Here is a 16,497-nt window from a genome sequence, read left to right as displayed (position 1 = left end):
TTATAAAATCTTTTAGAAAAATGTTACCTTAAAAAAACTCTGTATTTTATCTTTCAGTATTCTCATTCTATATTGGGTAAAATCCCATGTACTAGCTGTTAAGAAGACAGGTAAAATATTCTTATGGATTTGCACAGAAAACCTGTGAAAGCTATTTAGTAGATTACCTCTTTCTTCAGTGTGTTAAAAATTGTTTCCAGTTAACAGGTACTTACATAATGTTGTGTATTGAGCACAATATTTGGGGAAGTATAAAAGGAACTCTTAAAATGAAAATCAGAAGGCTTTAGTGATGAATATAAAATAAAAATCTGAAGGGTTAAAGTTTTCTCTTGGCTGTCTGAGGAGGCCTTACAAATAGCTATGAAAAGAAGAGAAGCAAAAAGCAAAGGAGAAAAGGAAAGATATACCCATTTGAGTGCAGGGTTCCAAAGAATAGCACGGAGAGATAAGAAAGCCTTCCTCAGTGATGAGTGCAAAGAAATAGAGGAAAACAATGGAATGGGAAAGACTAGAGATCTCTTCAAGAAAATTAGAGATACCAAGGGAACATTTCATGCAAAGTTGGGCTCAATAAAGGACAGAAATGGTATGGACCCAACAGAAGCAGAAGATATTAAGAAGAGGTGGCAAGAATACACAGAAGAACTGTACGAAAAAGATCTTCACGACCCAGATAATCGCGATGGTGTGATCACTCACCTAGAGCCAGACATCCTGGAATGCGAAGTGAAGTGGGCTTTAGGAAGCATCACCTGTGTCCTTAAGACTGTTCTTTATATCTGTTCTCCATTGCTGCCCTGTAAATAAATTCATTGGTACCATCTTTCTAGATTCCATATGTATGTGTTAGTATACAATATTTACCTTTCTCTTTCTGAATTACTTCACACTGTATAATAGGCTCTGAATTTATCCACCTCATTAGAACTGAGTCAAATGTTTTCCTTTTTATGGCTGAGTCCCTTGGACTGCAAGGAGATCCAACCAGTCCATTCTAAAGGAGATCAGTCCTGGGCGTTCATTGGAAGGACTGATGCTAAAGCTGAAACTCCAATACTTTGGCCACCTCATGTGACGAGTTGACTCACTGGAAAAGACTCTGATGCTGGGAAGGATTGGGGGCGGGAGGAGAAGGGGATGACAGAGAATGAGATGGCTGGATGGCATCACCGACTTGATGGACATGAGTTTGAGTGAACTCCGGGAGTTGGTGATGGACAGGGAGACCTGTCGTGCTGTGATTCATGGGGTCACAAAGAGTCGGACACGACTGAGCGACTGAACTGAATATTCCATTGTGTATTTGTACCACAACTTCTTTATCCATTCATCTGTCAGTGGACATCTAGGTTGCGTCCCTGTTCTAGCTATCGTAAATAGTGCTGCAGTGAGCAATGGGATACTTGCGTCTCTTTCAGTTTTGGTTTCCTCAGGGTATATGCCTAGGAGTGGGATTGCTGGGTCATGTGGTGGTTTTATTCCTAGTTTTCTAAGGAATCTTCATACCCTCTTCCATAGTGTCTTTATCAGTTTACGTTCCCACCAGAAGTACAGGAGCTTTCCCTTTTCTCCACACCCTCTCCGGCATTTGTTGTTTGTAGAGCTGGTTGTTTATTTTGGAAATTAGTCCTTTGTTAGTTGTTTCATTTGCTATTATTTTCTCCCATTCTGAGGGTTATCTTTTTACCTTGCTTATAGTTTCCTTTGCTGTGCAAAAGCTTTTAAGTTTAATCAGGTCCCACTTGTTTACTTTTGTTTTTATTTCCATTACTCTAGGAGGTGGGTCATAGAGGATCTTGCTTTGATTTATGTCATCGAGTGTTCTAGCTAAGTTTTCCTCGAAGAGTTTTATAATTTCTGGTCTTACATTTAAGTCTTTAATCCATTTTGAGTTTATTTTTGTATATGGTGTTAGGAAGTATTCTAATTTTACATATTATATTTTAATTATAAAAGTTACATAGAGTGGTGAGTGCTTAATCTCTGGCCTTGCGGCTTAGTTTTTCTCTCGGTTTGAACTTGAGGCCTCAGTCGCAACCATGCTCCGCCAGATCATCGGTCAGGCCAAGAAGCATCCTAGCTTGATCCCCCTCTTCATATTTATTGGAGCAGGAGGGACTGGAGCAGCACTGTATGTCACGCACCTGGCATTGTTCAATCCCGATGTCAGTTGGGACAGAAAGAATAACCCAGAACCCTGGAACAAACTAGGTCCTAATGATCAGTACAGGTTCTACTCTGTGAACGTAGATTACAGCAAACTGAAGAAAGATGGTCCAGACTTCTAAATGAAGTATTTCACTATAAAGCTGCTTAGAATGAAGGTCTTCCAAAAGCCATCCGTACAATTTTCCACTTAACGAGGACATATTTCCCCTCTAAATGCACAAAATCATGCTGGTGTATTGTTGGGGTTTACACTGATGAATAAATAGTCTGAAACTTGAAAAAAAAAAGTTACATAGAATCCTTATTTTTAAAAAATATTAAATGTAGACATAGTGAAAAGTGAAATACTCCCTTCTTTCCCTCTGTCTCATTACCCTCTTCTGTTCCAGCTGAAAGGTACGGGTTTTGAAGGATTTTGTTTGTTTTTGTTTTGCTTTTTAATGTGGAAAGTTTTAGAATGAATGGAAAGTTTCAGGGTAGTTTATCTCTGTCCCTAGGAGGCTATTGTTATCTTGGAAGTGAGTGAGAAAGACAGAAGCTGTCAGCCCTATTTCCCCCTGGGCAGGAATAGCATCTTCCTTCTTGCATGTCAGTGTCAGCGCCTGACATGAAAACTAACACCCCAGAAGCTCAATGAATGGCACATATCACAGCTGGAGGAGTGGAAGATGCTTTGTCTTTCTGTTGTTGTTTTAGTCTTTAATTAAGTCATGTCTGACTCTTTGTGACTCCATGGACTAGAGCCCACTAGGCTACTCTGTCCATGGAATTCTCTAGGCAGGAATACTGGAGTGGGTTGCCATTCCCTTCTCCAGGGGACCTTCCTGACCCAGGGATCGAACCTGCATCTTCTTGGCAGGCGGATTCTTTACCACTGAGGTACCTGGGAAGCCCCTTTGTCTTTCTACCTGGTGTCTCAATTTCTCTTTACTTCCCTCCTCTCTTCTTCTTCTTTTTTTTTTTTTTGTGCTTTTAGCTAGTGGCTCAGAACAGAGGATCAGTGTTTTGAAGGCCTACGACTCTTTATTGCTGTTTAACTTCATATGAAAGTCTGTACAAGTATTTGGCTTTACATTGAGAAGTGAAGTTCATATTGGCGAGGAAATCAGTTTCATTCCACAAGTGGCACTTCCTTCCTATGTCATTCATAGGCCATCTCTACTTATATTGGTCTTTAACGTTGTTATCATTGTGATCATTATGTACCAAAGAGGGATGAAGGTAGCTTTTCAAAAGTTATTTTAAAAAAAATCTTGAGATTCAGCAGGATACCTTTAAGTCATTTATGTTGGTGATTGAAATTCTTTTAGACACAGGAGACTATTGTGAAACTGAACTTTCAGTCTTCCTGTACAAGTAGTAAACTACCACAGAGAAGCAGTGAAATTAACTGTGGAAAACGAGCCAGGGAGTGACCTGCAAAACCACAGCTCCCGTGGTCTCACTGCAGGAGTTCTTTACTCAGATGTGTGTACTGGTGATGAGCTGTTCACATGACTGACAATGCAGAAGCTTCTCTCTTGCAGTCCTTTTTGCTACAAGTCTAGACTTCTAAGTGTCTAGAGTACTAATTTTCTTTTAAATACTAGAGATGATCACACACACACGCATATATGAGGTGAAAGAGTGCACTTAGGAATGTGAACTTTCTATGTCTCAAACATTGTTAGAGCATTATTTATATTAATTCATTTAATTCTCATAAAACCCTGTCAGGTAGACACTATGATATCCCCATTTTATGGATGAGGAAATGAGACATAATGAGGTTAAGTCAGTTTCACTTATCTAGTAAATGCTTAGGTGACGACTCAGACAGGCAGTTTTGCTCCAAGGCAGAGTGTTTCTAGCATCTACTCTGAGAAACGATGAAACTATGATGAAATGTTTGTGACCCTGCAAAAATGCATCCGTTTATCTCACTTCTTTAATGCATGTTTATTTTTACTTCCCTTCCATTTTCTCTGACTTGCTCTAGAAAATGTTACCCAAGTTTGATAGAAATGTGATTTTTGTTTCCCAGTCAAGGGAGCCAGAGATAAAGAAGGAGCAGGTCAACAGTGTAACCAGTGCAATGATACACTGATACTGTTTTGTGGAGGATAAAACTTTCCTGAGGCCGTCTGCAGACTCTCAGTCTTAGAAAAATGGACCTGTATCCAGTGTACTCTGAGGAAGAAATGGGTCCCATATGGGTCTTTGGGGTTGTTGACAATTCATACTTGATCTAGAGTAGTCTAAGAGAAATGGTAAATATAGTTTTTCATGTGTATTTTAAGTAAGGAAGTGGACTGATTTATTCATAAGCGATAGTTTAACCTTCCACTCCTTAGCTACTTATGGGCTACCAAGAAGCCCACTATCTTTTTCCTCCATGTCAGTGGGAAATCGCAATTACAGGTTGTGGTTCCTGTTAGAAAATTGAAACACTCAAGTAGGCTTGAATACAGTAAGATCTTGAACAGTAAGTAGATTTTGGTTTAACTGCTGATTTCCTTATAATCCCCCACTATTTTACTATAGTGAGGTCTGTATTTAATACAACATTTTATTTTGTGTGACATGGAATATGTCTTGTATCTGTAATAATAGCAATAATACCTTAACTTGAAGGTGGCTTGCATTTATCCTGGCAGAGTCTGTGTAGATGTAAATGCAGAGTTTAGTTAGGAATTCACGAAGCTAGGTTCTTATACCCTTCAATATGGTGTCAGGATGACCCTATTAGAAAACACCAGTGTGCCTGCTTTGTGTGTAAGGATCCCAGAAAACGACATCCGCTTTGGTAGGTGCTTTGGTTACTTTCTATTCACTGTGTTGGTGCGGGAGGGTTGAGGATGGCCAAACATTGACAGATAAGCAGTTTATCAGTTACACACAGCCTAGGGGAGGAGGACACAGCATGCCACGTAGGGCCACGCAGAGGCTGCACTGAAAACAGTGAGCCACCAGCGGCTGTGGGAGCCAGACTTTGTCGTATCAAGAGGATTCCGTGGGAGGATGTGATTGACTAGTTTCAGTAGTTTCACACATTGACTGGGGACTAAAATCACCTATTCATGGATAAGCCGCAAGCGTCCCTATGGTCAGGAAGGTTGTTTGACTAGGGGGCCTTATCTGCAGGAGCAGAGTGGGAAGAGCAGCTTGGAATTAGGCCATCTGGGGCCCTCTTCGTTTTCCCCCAATGTCAAGGCAGAACACCGTATGGGCCCTTACACCATAGTGGTTTCATACTGAGTCACAGTCAAGAGTGTAGCACGGGCAGAGGGCCTGGTCATATTTTCCAAAAATCTCACCACGTTTTCAGTGAGTGTCAGGATTATGATGAAAAGACATTAGCAGAAGCAATGTGGCACGTATGATTGACACAGAAGCACATGGTCACCCTGTTAGAGATGGTAGTCAGAGGGTGAGCTATTCATCCCTGCCTTCTCATCACTCAGTCCATTCTAGCCTGACTCCCCTGCTAGGTTCCCTGTCTCATGTTGAAACTTGATAAAGCTAAGGGGAAGGGTTGGATTTGGATCCCAGCTCCCATCACAAATGGATTATTTCCTGTCTGTCTTGCTTGCTTCCTAGCTGTAGGAACCTCTTTCTAATTAGTAAATCTCTTCATTTCTCATCACACAGAAATGCACTCACCCTCCTATCACCGTCTCCCATCATCCGCCACATCACTTGCATTTCTGCCTCCATGCCTTTGCTCACACTGTTTTCCCTCCAGTCCTCCTATTTAGGAGACCTTTGTTCCTCCTTTCACTCACTGAAGTATCTTCTCCCAGGTGCCCATACCTCCGGTTTATCTGACTGCCCCAGTCTGCATGGGGTACTTCTTTCTCTGGTTCTGTAGCCCTTAGTGCCTGTGAGCTGCCTTTAACATTTAGCATGTACTTACCCCTCTGGTGGCTCAGACAGTAAAGCGTCTGCCTGCAGTGTGGGAGACCCGGGTTCGATCCCTGGGTCAGGAAGATCCCCTGGAGAAGGAAATGGCAACCCACTCCAGTACTCTTGCCTGGAAAATCCCATGGACTGAGGAGCCTGGTGAGCTACAGTCCATGGGGTCGCAAATAGTCGGACATGACTGAGCGACTTCACTTTACTTTTAGTTGTTCTCTGTTTAAAAAGTGACCCCTGCCTTTACCCTTCTTACTGCAGTTATCCTGATTCCTTTTGCCTTTATTAGTTTAAGAGAGTCTCAGCAGGTAAAAAGAAAAGCAACCAATAGAATTTACAGTTTGAACATCATCTGTGACTAATTCTGTTAGAGTATTAGTGATTCCAGCCCTCCAGGGCACTCAGGAAGAAAAAGAATACCTGCTTTAGGCACTAGAAGTGTCTAGTGCTTAAAATAGAATGCATAATAAGCCCACAATAAATATTTATTGAAATAAATGGTATAGCAGCTTTATATATTAAATATTATATGAAATATATATGTTAGCTTAAGAAATATTCACAACCTTAAAGTTCAGAGTTATGTTTTATTTGGTGGGAATTTTTAGGACTTAAGCCCAGGAGGCAGCTTCTCACATAATCCTGAGAGAACTGCTTCAAGGAGACAAGGGAAGAAACCAGGCTTTATAGAATTTTCACAACAAAGGGCAAGTCGCTGGAACATCAAGAGATTTTTGCTAATTAAACAACAATTAATTAAAAGAAACCAAATATTTCAAGTCAAGTAATTTAGTGTTTTTCTATGTACGAGAAGATGCAGGAGTCTGGGCTCACTGAAATCATTCCTCTCATATGCATCTCAGCTATCCTGGGGTCAGTATCCTGTTTTCTTCACATCCTAAGTTCTTCAGTGCTCACCCTAGGGAGTGGCTACAGCCTCATGGCTGCCAGATTTAGCAGGTATTCTTTTCCTTCCTGAGTGCCCTGGAGGGCTGGAATCACTGATGACTGTGACATCCTTGTTTACTGATGTGGCAGGAAATATTTCACATGTGTGAAAATATATGTGTACATGTACAATATGTATGTATCTGCATATGTGTGTGTGTGTGTGTGTCTAAATATGAACTGTCCTCATTTATTCATCCCAACCTCATTATTTCTAGTGGCCTCTATTTGGTGTGGTACTAATGAATTACATGTTACATAATGAGGAGTTAAAGGGAAGAAATGATGTTGGATCAACATCTCCTTATTTAAACATTATTTTTCAACGAAATAAACACCATCTTTGAAGATCCCCTGGAGAAGGAAACGGTAACCCACTCCAGTATTCTTGCCTGGAGAATCCCATGGACGGAGAAGCCTGGTAGGCTACAGTCCATGGGGTCGCATAGAGTCGGATACGACTGAGCGACGGAACGGACGGATGGACGTTGCTGCAATAAGAAAACTGGATTGGGAACCTGCTATATTTAATTTGGAAGCATTTCTAAGCTCAGTAGAATTCTTTCCTGTTTGTGTTAACAAAGAGATTTCTATTATATATGTTTCTTGAAGATTATTTTAAAGAATCATTCATTCCTCAAGTCCCTTAAGAAAGCAAAACTGCTGGTAGTTAAATGTTTGGTACTTATTTTAGCTAGTGCTTGTTTCAGAAGACATTTTTATAACAGTTTATTCCACTGTGACTCAGAATAGCTCAGACTCGAACCAGATGCCTCCCAGCTAAGTTTGAGGGACATCCATGTGTAATTGTGTCTGACTCTTTGCGATCCCATGGACTGTAGCCCTCCAGGCTCTCCTGTCCATGGGTTTCTCCAGGCAGGAATACTGGAGTGGGTAGCCATTCTCTTCTCCAGGGGATCTTCCCGACACAGAGATTGAACCTGTGTCTCCTGCATGTCCTGCATTGCAGGTGTATTCTTTACCCACTGAGCCACCTGGGAAGCCCCAAGCTGGAGGGACAGGGGTGTCTGTTGGATTGTGATTGGCTTTGGAGTTCTCCTTTTGTCCTTAAGATTGGACCAGGAGGTCTGGAGGGCATGATGTTACAGGCCAGGAGTTTTCCCACAACCCAGACAGAACCCTCTGGGAGATGCCTAATAATATGGTGCTGTTTGCTGTGGTCTCCTTAACAGTTGTGTGGTTTCTCTGAGGCCCTTATAGACTGTTGAACAGTTCCTTTACAATCTCTCTTTCTCTTTTTTAAAGCTATCAACTGACTGGCCAGAAGGTCTCTCCTCCTACCTATTATCTAGAGACTCATGCCAATGGTTTTCCTAAATAAGCGCCTACATACTGACTATAAGAGAAGGCATAATCTGTGTATCTTTGCCATTTAAGCAATTAAAGGGAAAAAATAAAGGCACTCTTGAAAATACGCAGAAATCTAAACCTGGAGTGTGGGCAGAATGCCTAAAGAGTTGGTGCTCTCATTAAAACTTTTCAGTTTCTGAGTTTCTGGGATGTGTGTGTGTTGTCTTTGAAAAAGTAAGTACAGATGTTTTGTTTTGTTTTTTAAAGCAGGAAAGGGTAAATAATGAAATCTCTTGTCTTAGACTGTAGCCCCAGAGGCAATGATTTTTATCAATTTCTTCTGACTCCTTCCGGCTTCCCTGGTGGCTTAGAGGTTAAAGTGTCTGCCTGAAATGCAGGAGACCTGGGTTCAATCCCTGGGTCAGGAAGATCTCAAGGAAATGGCAACCTACTACAGTATTCTTGCCTGGAGAATCCCATGGACGGAGGAGCCTGGTGGGCTACAGTCCCGGGGTTGCAAAGAGTCGGACATGACTAAACAACTTCACTTTCACTTTTTTCTGACTGTTTCTAGAGATATCCACCAGCATATTTGTGTCTGCTGCCTGTCTGCATACGTTTTATATGCATATATTTATGTAGATAGACACATCTGCACATATATGTGTATGTTTTACCTTTTTACACAGATGGATGCACACTACTCTGTGCCTTGACTCCTTTTGAACCTTGCAATATTCTTGGAGAGCAACCGATATCATTGTGCAAAGACCTGTTTCATTTTAAAATAGCTGTTTAGTATATCATTGTATGGATGTGCTCAGTTTATTTAACCAGCCTCCTACTAACAGCCATTGATGGGAACTTCTTTTAAAACTGCTTGTTTTGTTGTTAAACCTTACTACTCTGAAATCTGCTTACGTAAAATGCTCACATCTGGGTAGGTTATCTTCTACTTTAAAGAATTTTGAATTCCATTTTGTTTTTTAGTCAGTTTTCAGAGTTGTCCTTCCATGTGTATGGGTGCTCAGTCACTTAGTCGTGTCCGACTCTTTGTGACTCCATGGACTGCAGTACACCAGGTCCTCTATCCATGGGATTTTTCCAGGCAAGAATACTAGAGTACGTTGCCATTTCCTCCTCCAGGGGATATTCCCCACACAAGGATCAAACCTGCATCTCCTGATCCTGATTTGGCAGGCAGATTCTTTACCACCGAGTCACCTGGGAAGCCCTTGTCCTTCTGTGACTGTATTTTAAACAGCAGCCTCAGGGTACTGATCTTGATTTTGTTTCTTTCAGGAGAATACAATTTTAAGAATCCTCGTAATAGAAAGATGGTACTGATGAACCTATTTGCAGGGCAGCAGTGGAGATGCAGACATAAGAACAGACTTAAAGGACACCGGTGAGGGGCAGGAAGGAGAGGGTGACACGAATGGAGAGAGTAGCATGGAAGCATATATACTAACATGCGTAAAACAGATAGCCAGTGGGGATTTGCTGTATGACTCTGGGACTCAAACTAGGGCTCTGTAAAAACCGAGATCTTCACGACAAGGAGAGTGACGATGCTGTGATCACTCACCTAGAGCCAGACATCCTGGAATGTGAAGTTAAGTGGGCCTTAGGAAACATCACTATGAACACAGCTAGTGGAGGTGATGGAATTCCAGTTGAACTATTTCAAATCCTGAAAGATAATGCTGTGAAAGTGCTGCACTCAACATGCCAGCAAATTTGGAAAACTCAGCAGTGGCCACAGGACTGGAAAAGGTAAGTCTTCATTCCAGTCCCAAAGAAAGGCAATGCCAAAGATGCTCAAACTACTGCACAATTGCACTCATCTCACATGCTAGTAAAATCATGCTCAAAATTCTCCACGCCAGGCTTCAGCAATATGTGCACCGTGAACTTCCAGATGTTCAAGCTGGTTTTAGAAAAGGCAGAGGAACCAGAGATCAAATTGCCAGAATCCACTGGATCATCGAAAAAGCAAGACAGTTCCGAAGGAACATCTATTTCTGCTTTATTGACTATGCCAAAGCCTTTGACTGTGTGGATCATAATAAACTTGAAAATTCTGAAAGAGATGGGAATACCAGACCACTTGACCTGCCTCTTGAGAAACCTGTATGCAGGTCGGGAAGCAAAAATTAGAACTGGACATGGAACAACAGACTGGTTCCAAATAGGAAAAGGAGTACGTCAAGGCTGTATATTATCACCCTGCTTATTTAACTTATATGCAGAGTACATCATGAGGAACGCTGGGCTGGAAGAAGCCCAAGCTGGAATCAAGATTGCCAGGAGAATATCAATAACCTCAGATATGCAGATGACACCACCCTTATGGCAGAAAGCGAAGAAGAACTAAAGAGCTTTTTGATGAAGGTGAAAGAAGAGTGTGAAAAAATTGGCTTAAAGCTCAACATTCAGGAAACTAAGATAATGGCATCCAGTCACATCACTTCATGGCAAATAGATGGGGAAACAGTGGCTGACTTTATTTTTTTGGGCTCCAGAATCACTGCAGATGGTGATTGCAGCCATGAAATTTAAAGACACTTGCTCCTTGGAAGGAAAGTTATGACCAACCTAGATAGCATATTTAAAAGCAGAGACATCACTTTGTCAACAAAGAGCCATCTAGTCAAGGCTATGGTTTTTCCAGTAGTCATGTATGGATGTGAGAGTTGGACTGTGAAGAAAGCTGAGCCCTGAAGAATTGATGGTTTTGAACTGTGGTGTTGGAGAAGTCTCTTGAGTACCTTGGACAGCAAGAAGATCCAACCAGTCCATCCTAAAGGAAATCAGTCCTGGGTGTTCATTGAAAGGACTGATGTTGAAGCTGAAGCTCCAGTACTTTGGCCGCCTGATGTGAAGAGCTGACTCATTTGAAAAGATCCTGATGCTGGGAAAGATTGAAGGTGGGAGGAGAAGGGGATGACAGAGCATGAGATGGTTGGATGGCATCACCAACTCAATGGACATGAGTTTGGGTAGGCCCCGGGAGTTCATGATGGACAGGGAGGCCTGGCTTGCTGTGGTTCATGGGGTCGCAAAAAGGCAGACATGACTGAGCCACTGAACCTAACTGAACTGAACTACCTAGATGGAGGGGTGGGAAAGGATGGGAGGGATGTTTAAGAGGGAGGGGACATGTGTACACCTGTGGATTATTCATGTTGATATATGACAGAAATGAAACCAATATTTTAAAGCAGTTATCCTTCAATTAAAAATAAATAAGCAAAAAAGAATCCTAGTAATAAATGTGTTTCTGGGGAAGGGGATGATGGTGGAATTTATGAGGGTAGAAGTTGCCCCTGGAAAATGAAGCAGATCTGATTTTCAAAGTTTATTACACAAAGCTAGTTTTTTGTTGTTTTTATTTGTTGTTGCTTCCTAAAGCCAGGTTTTAAATAATCTAGTTTACATTTCAGTGGACACTGGATATTTTTCTATGGTTTGTTTTTCTAAAGCTATAGATCTCCAGCTTGCTAGTTTTAAGGCTTGGATGTTAATACCTCTAAAACTCATTGACAATGAGTAAAAACACTAATTGTGTACATTTTATTCTGCAATTTTTTTTAAACTGCATTTTGGTAACAAACACCTCCTGTGCTATCCCTTATTTTAGTGATTTTATTTATTTATATTTTGTGGTTATTAATCAAAACATGTAACTCCAAAAAGTTAATATACTACATACATGTGTTCAATTATTTATATACATACATATATTTAGTTGTTGTTTGGTCGCTCAGTCATGTCTGACTCTTTGTGACCCCATGGACTGCAGCATGTCAGACTTCCCTGTCCTTTACCATCTCCCAGAGCTTATTCAAACTCATGGCCATTGAGTCAGTGATGCCATCTAACCATCTTGTCCTTTGTCATCCCCGTCTCCTCCTGCCTTCAATCTTTCCCAGCATCAGTGTCTTTTCTAATGAGTTGGCTCTTTGTATCAGGTGGCCAAAATATTGGAGTTTCAGCATCAGTTCTTGCAATGAATATTCAGGATTGATTGCCTTTAAAATGTACTGGTTTAATCTTGCAGTCCAAGGGACTCTCAAGAGCCTTCTCCAGCACCACAGTTTGAAAGCATCAATTCTTCCATGCTCTACCTTCTTTATGGTCCAGCTATCACATCCATACATGACTACTGGAAAAACCATAGCTTTGACTATACAGACCTTAGTCTTCAAAGTAATGTCTCTGCTGCTTTTTAATACACTCTTTAAGTTAGTCATAGCTTTTCTTCCAAGGAGCAAGCATCTTTTAATTTCATGACTGAAGTCACCATCTGTGGTGATTTTGGGGCCCAAGAAAATAATCTCTCACTGTTTCCCCATCTATTTGCCATGAAGTGATGGGACTGGATGCCATGATCTTTGTTTTTTGAATGATGAATTTTAAACCAACTTTTTCACTCTTCTATTTCACTTTCATCAAGAGGCTCTTTGGTTCTTCTTCACTTTCTGCTGTAAGATTGGTGTCATCTGTGTAGCTGGGGTTATTGATATTTCTCCCAGTGATCTTGATACACCTTGTGATTCTTCCAGCCCAGTGTTTCTCATGATGTACTCTGCATATAAATTAAATAAACAGGGTGACAATATAAAACCTTGATGTACTCCTTTCCCAGTTTGGGACCAGTCTGTTGTTCCGTGTCCAGTTCTAACTGTTGCTTCTTGACCTGCATACAGATTTTCAGCAAACAGATAAGGTGGTCTGATATTCCTGTCTCTTTAAGATTTTTTACAGTTTATTGTGATCCACATAGTCAAAGGCTTTCGTATAGTCAATGAAGCAGAAGTAGATGTTTTTCTGAAATTCTCTTGCTTTTCCAGTGATCCAACGGATGTTGTCAGTTTGATCTCTGGTTCCTCTGTCTTTCCTAAATCCAACTTGAACATCTGGAAATTCTCAGTTCACGTACAGTTGAGGCCTGGCTTGGAGAATTTTGAGCATTACTTTGCTAGCGTGTGAGATGAGTGCAATTGTGCAGTAGTTTGAGCATTCTTTGGCATTGCCTTTCTTTGGGATTGGAATGAAAACTGACCTTTTCCAGTCTGTGGCCACTGCTGAGTTCTCCAAATTTGCTGGTGTATTGAGTGCAGCACTTTCATAGCATCATCTTTTAGGATTTGAAATAGCTCAACTGAAATTCCATCACCTCCACTAGCTTTGTTCGTAGTGATGCTTCCTAAGGCCCACTTGACTTCGCACTCCAGGATATCTGGCTCTAGGTGAGTGATCACACCATCGTGGTTATCTGTGTCATTAAGGTCTGTTTAGTATACTTCTGTGTATTCTTGCCACCTCTTCTTAATCTCTTCTGCTTCTGCTAGGTCCATACAATTTCTGTCCTTTATTTTGCCCATTTTTGGATAAAATGTTCTCTTGGTACCTCTGATTTTCATGAAGAGATCTCTAGTCTTTCCCATAGGAAGGCTCTTACCTCTCCTTGCTATTGTTTGGATTTCTACATTCAGATGCGTATATCTTTCCTTTTTTTCTTTGGCTTTCACTTCTCTCCTTTTCTTAGCCTATTTGTAAGGCCTCCTCAGACAACCATTTTGCCCTTTTGCTTTTCTTTCTTTATATATATAATATATGTATAGTGGGTTGCCATTTCCTTCTTCAGATATGTGTGTGTATGTGTATATATATATATAATTTCTTTTTCTGAAATCAGCAATAAAAGTCTCAGTGTTACTTATTATGGAGACATCAGTGTTTATTTTTAGTCAAAGCAGTTGGCAATGAAGAAGGCCTATCAGATGATCTGGTTTGCCTCTGAGACAAGAGTGTTACATTTGTGGAACTTGAGCTTTGTTGAAGTCAGATAAATTTGTTTCAAACTCTTTGTTATCTCTTGGCTTTTATGTTCTGTCACTCTGGCTTTGCACAGATAGAAAATAATCATGCAGGATCCTGTGTTTGGAAAACCTGAAAGCATGACATGATTATGTGAGTCTTGCTTTATTAGAGGATGAAAATGTTATGTAGGGCAAATTCCCGAGTTGTTCCGTATTTCCTCAAAGAAGTAGAGAGAGATCTTTCTTATTTTAGGGGTAGTTCCTGGGAAAGTCATGTGCAAGTTGGGAAAATTCCACACTTACTGCATAATTGAGAAGAGGACCTGAAAATAAGAAGATGAATGGTTTTTAAAATTTGTTGTTGATTTAATGCCTAGTTTTCAACTTGACAGTGGAATCTGCAGTTCCATAAAGGAACTGAAGTGAAAGAGTAAAAAGTTTTCTGGGGAAACTAAATAGAAACAATTTTCCAGTTAAAATTGTAAACCTGTCTTATATACTTGACATTTTATAATGTATGACTTATTCTTAAAATTTTTTTCCTGATTTTTCCTTGTTATGTTCATCCTTCAAGTTTTCCTTGGTTGTTTTCCCCACTTACTCTGTGATAAATATGAAAGTAGCTAAAGGAAGCACATAATCACCAAGTCGTAATGAGACAGCATTTGCAAAATAATTTTGACATCTTGAAGACTAGCAGGTGTTCTGTTCAGTTTGGTCCAGGAGTAGAAAGAAGAGACGAAAGATGACAGAAATTTGGACTCACATGTTGTCACTTGAAAATGAGAGAGAAACTTTGAAGGTGACAATTTTGGAGTGAATTTCTTTTTTTCACACTTGGGAGAAATTTCATGGAATATTCTTTGCTTTGTTGTTGTTTAGTCACTCAGTCGTGTCCGACTCTTTGAGACCCCATAGACCATAGCCCACCCGGCTCCTCTGTCCATGGGATTCTCCATGCAATAATATTGGAGTGGGTTGCCATTTCCTACTCCAGGGAATCTTCCCAACCCAGGGATCGAACCTGTGTCTCCTGCGTTGCAGGAGGATTTTCTTTGTTTAAGGGACTCCAAATAAGATCACAAACAAGAGAGGTAAAAGATAACTGGATTTGCCAAAACTGCTTTCAGTGTTTTGAAAACATGTTCTGTTAATTCTGCTCCTCTTTTCATTTCTATGCCATCCTTGGCTTTCTTCCCTCCCCTTGCTAGACTCTAATTTAATAGAGGTTCACAAGGTTATTTCGGTGGTGAATCCTGGCAACTTTTATGCCTAGCTTGGCTCTGTGCAGGTTTTATGTTTTTAAAAACTCTTTGAGGAAATAGATAAAATAGGAATTTTTTTTTAAGAATTATTTTTTAAAAAGAGAGATCATCCTTGATGTGATAAAAAGAGAAGTTTGATATACTTCCAGTGTAAAATGTACTGTTTATATATCAAAAATAACATGAACAAATAAGTCAATTTTTTGTTTTTTTTAAGTGATGACAGTAAATAATCACCACTCCAAATGCAAGGATCCTTGGCATGTAAGATTGAAGGAACCTAATCAGTGGAAATTTACTTCTGGCTTTCCTTGTCTCTTTTTATCTCAGTGTACTTTTGGAAAGGATGGCCTGCAAAAGGAGAGCCCAATTGTGACTCTGTTTTGGTTGTTTTTGCAGCTTACTGTCCTTTTATTTCAATTATCATGTAATATCATATAATTATGTAATAACTAGGCAGGAAAGTGTGGAGGAAACACTGTGTCTTGTGCCTTTAACCCTAAAAGCAGACTGTGTTAGGATGTTAACTTTCTGACAGTGGGAAGGGAGTGTAAGGAATGCAGGAGCCTGAACTCAGTGACTAGCATAGGTAAGAAATACGTATGGTTTCATTATCAGGAATCTAAAGTTATTAGATGGATTTGAAAGCTGTTCACGGTTATATGGGAAAATAGAGTAATCAACAGTTTTTCTCTGTTTAGTCATGTAGAGATGAGCATGTATGTGGGTTCTAGGTGGCATCTTTCCTGATTTTGCTGCTGACTCCATTGTCTTTCTTTTAAAATCAGATCCTCTGTTGGTGTATTTCTGTTTCAGTTGACGTGTCCCCCTCATTCTGCTGGTGACTGTTCATGAAACCTTGAAGGAAGACTCGAGTTTCTTGCCCCCTCTTTACCCTAGCTCTGGTGGTGTTTTTTCCTTGTATGTCCAGCCCTTCCTCTCAATTTCTGATGGAGCCACCCTGGCTCAGGCTGCCTGCACTGTGGAAATTACCTCCTAGGTCGTCCTTCCTTTCTGTTGCTCTGCCTGTCTCCATTTCAGTTCATTGGTCTGGGGTTACAAAATTAATACTCCTAAAA

At 40.5% G+C, this 16,497-nt stretch overlaps 1 protein-coding gene and 1 pseudogene across 3 annotated transcripts in view; both read left to right on the top strand.

Moving 5' to 3' along the window:
• FGD6 (FYVE, RhoGEF and PH domain containing 6) overlaps positions 1-16,497 on the top strand; it is a 110,839-nt gene that overhangs the window by 25,223 nt on the left and 69,119 nt on the right. The window lies entirely within an intron of this gene.
• LOC129536909 (cytochrome c oxidase subunit FA4 pseudogene) lies at positions 1,952-2,459 on the top strand (annotated as a pseudogene).

Source organism: Moschus berezovskii, chromosome 6 (assembly GCF_049115385.1).
Source record: "Moschus berezovskii isolate FMDL1 chromosome 6, NW_MosBer_1.0, whole genome shotgun sequence".
NCBI classification, from domain to species: domain Eukaryota; kingdom Metazoa; phylum Chordata; class Mammalia; order Artiodactyla; family Moschidae; genus Moschus; species Moschus berezovskii.
Note: the sequence above shows the minus strand (reverse complement) of the source record. Positions and strands in the feature narration are given on the sequence as shown.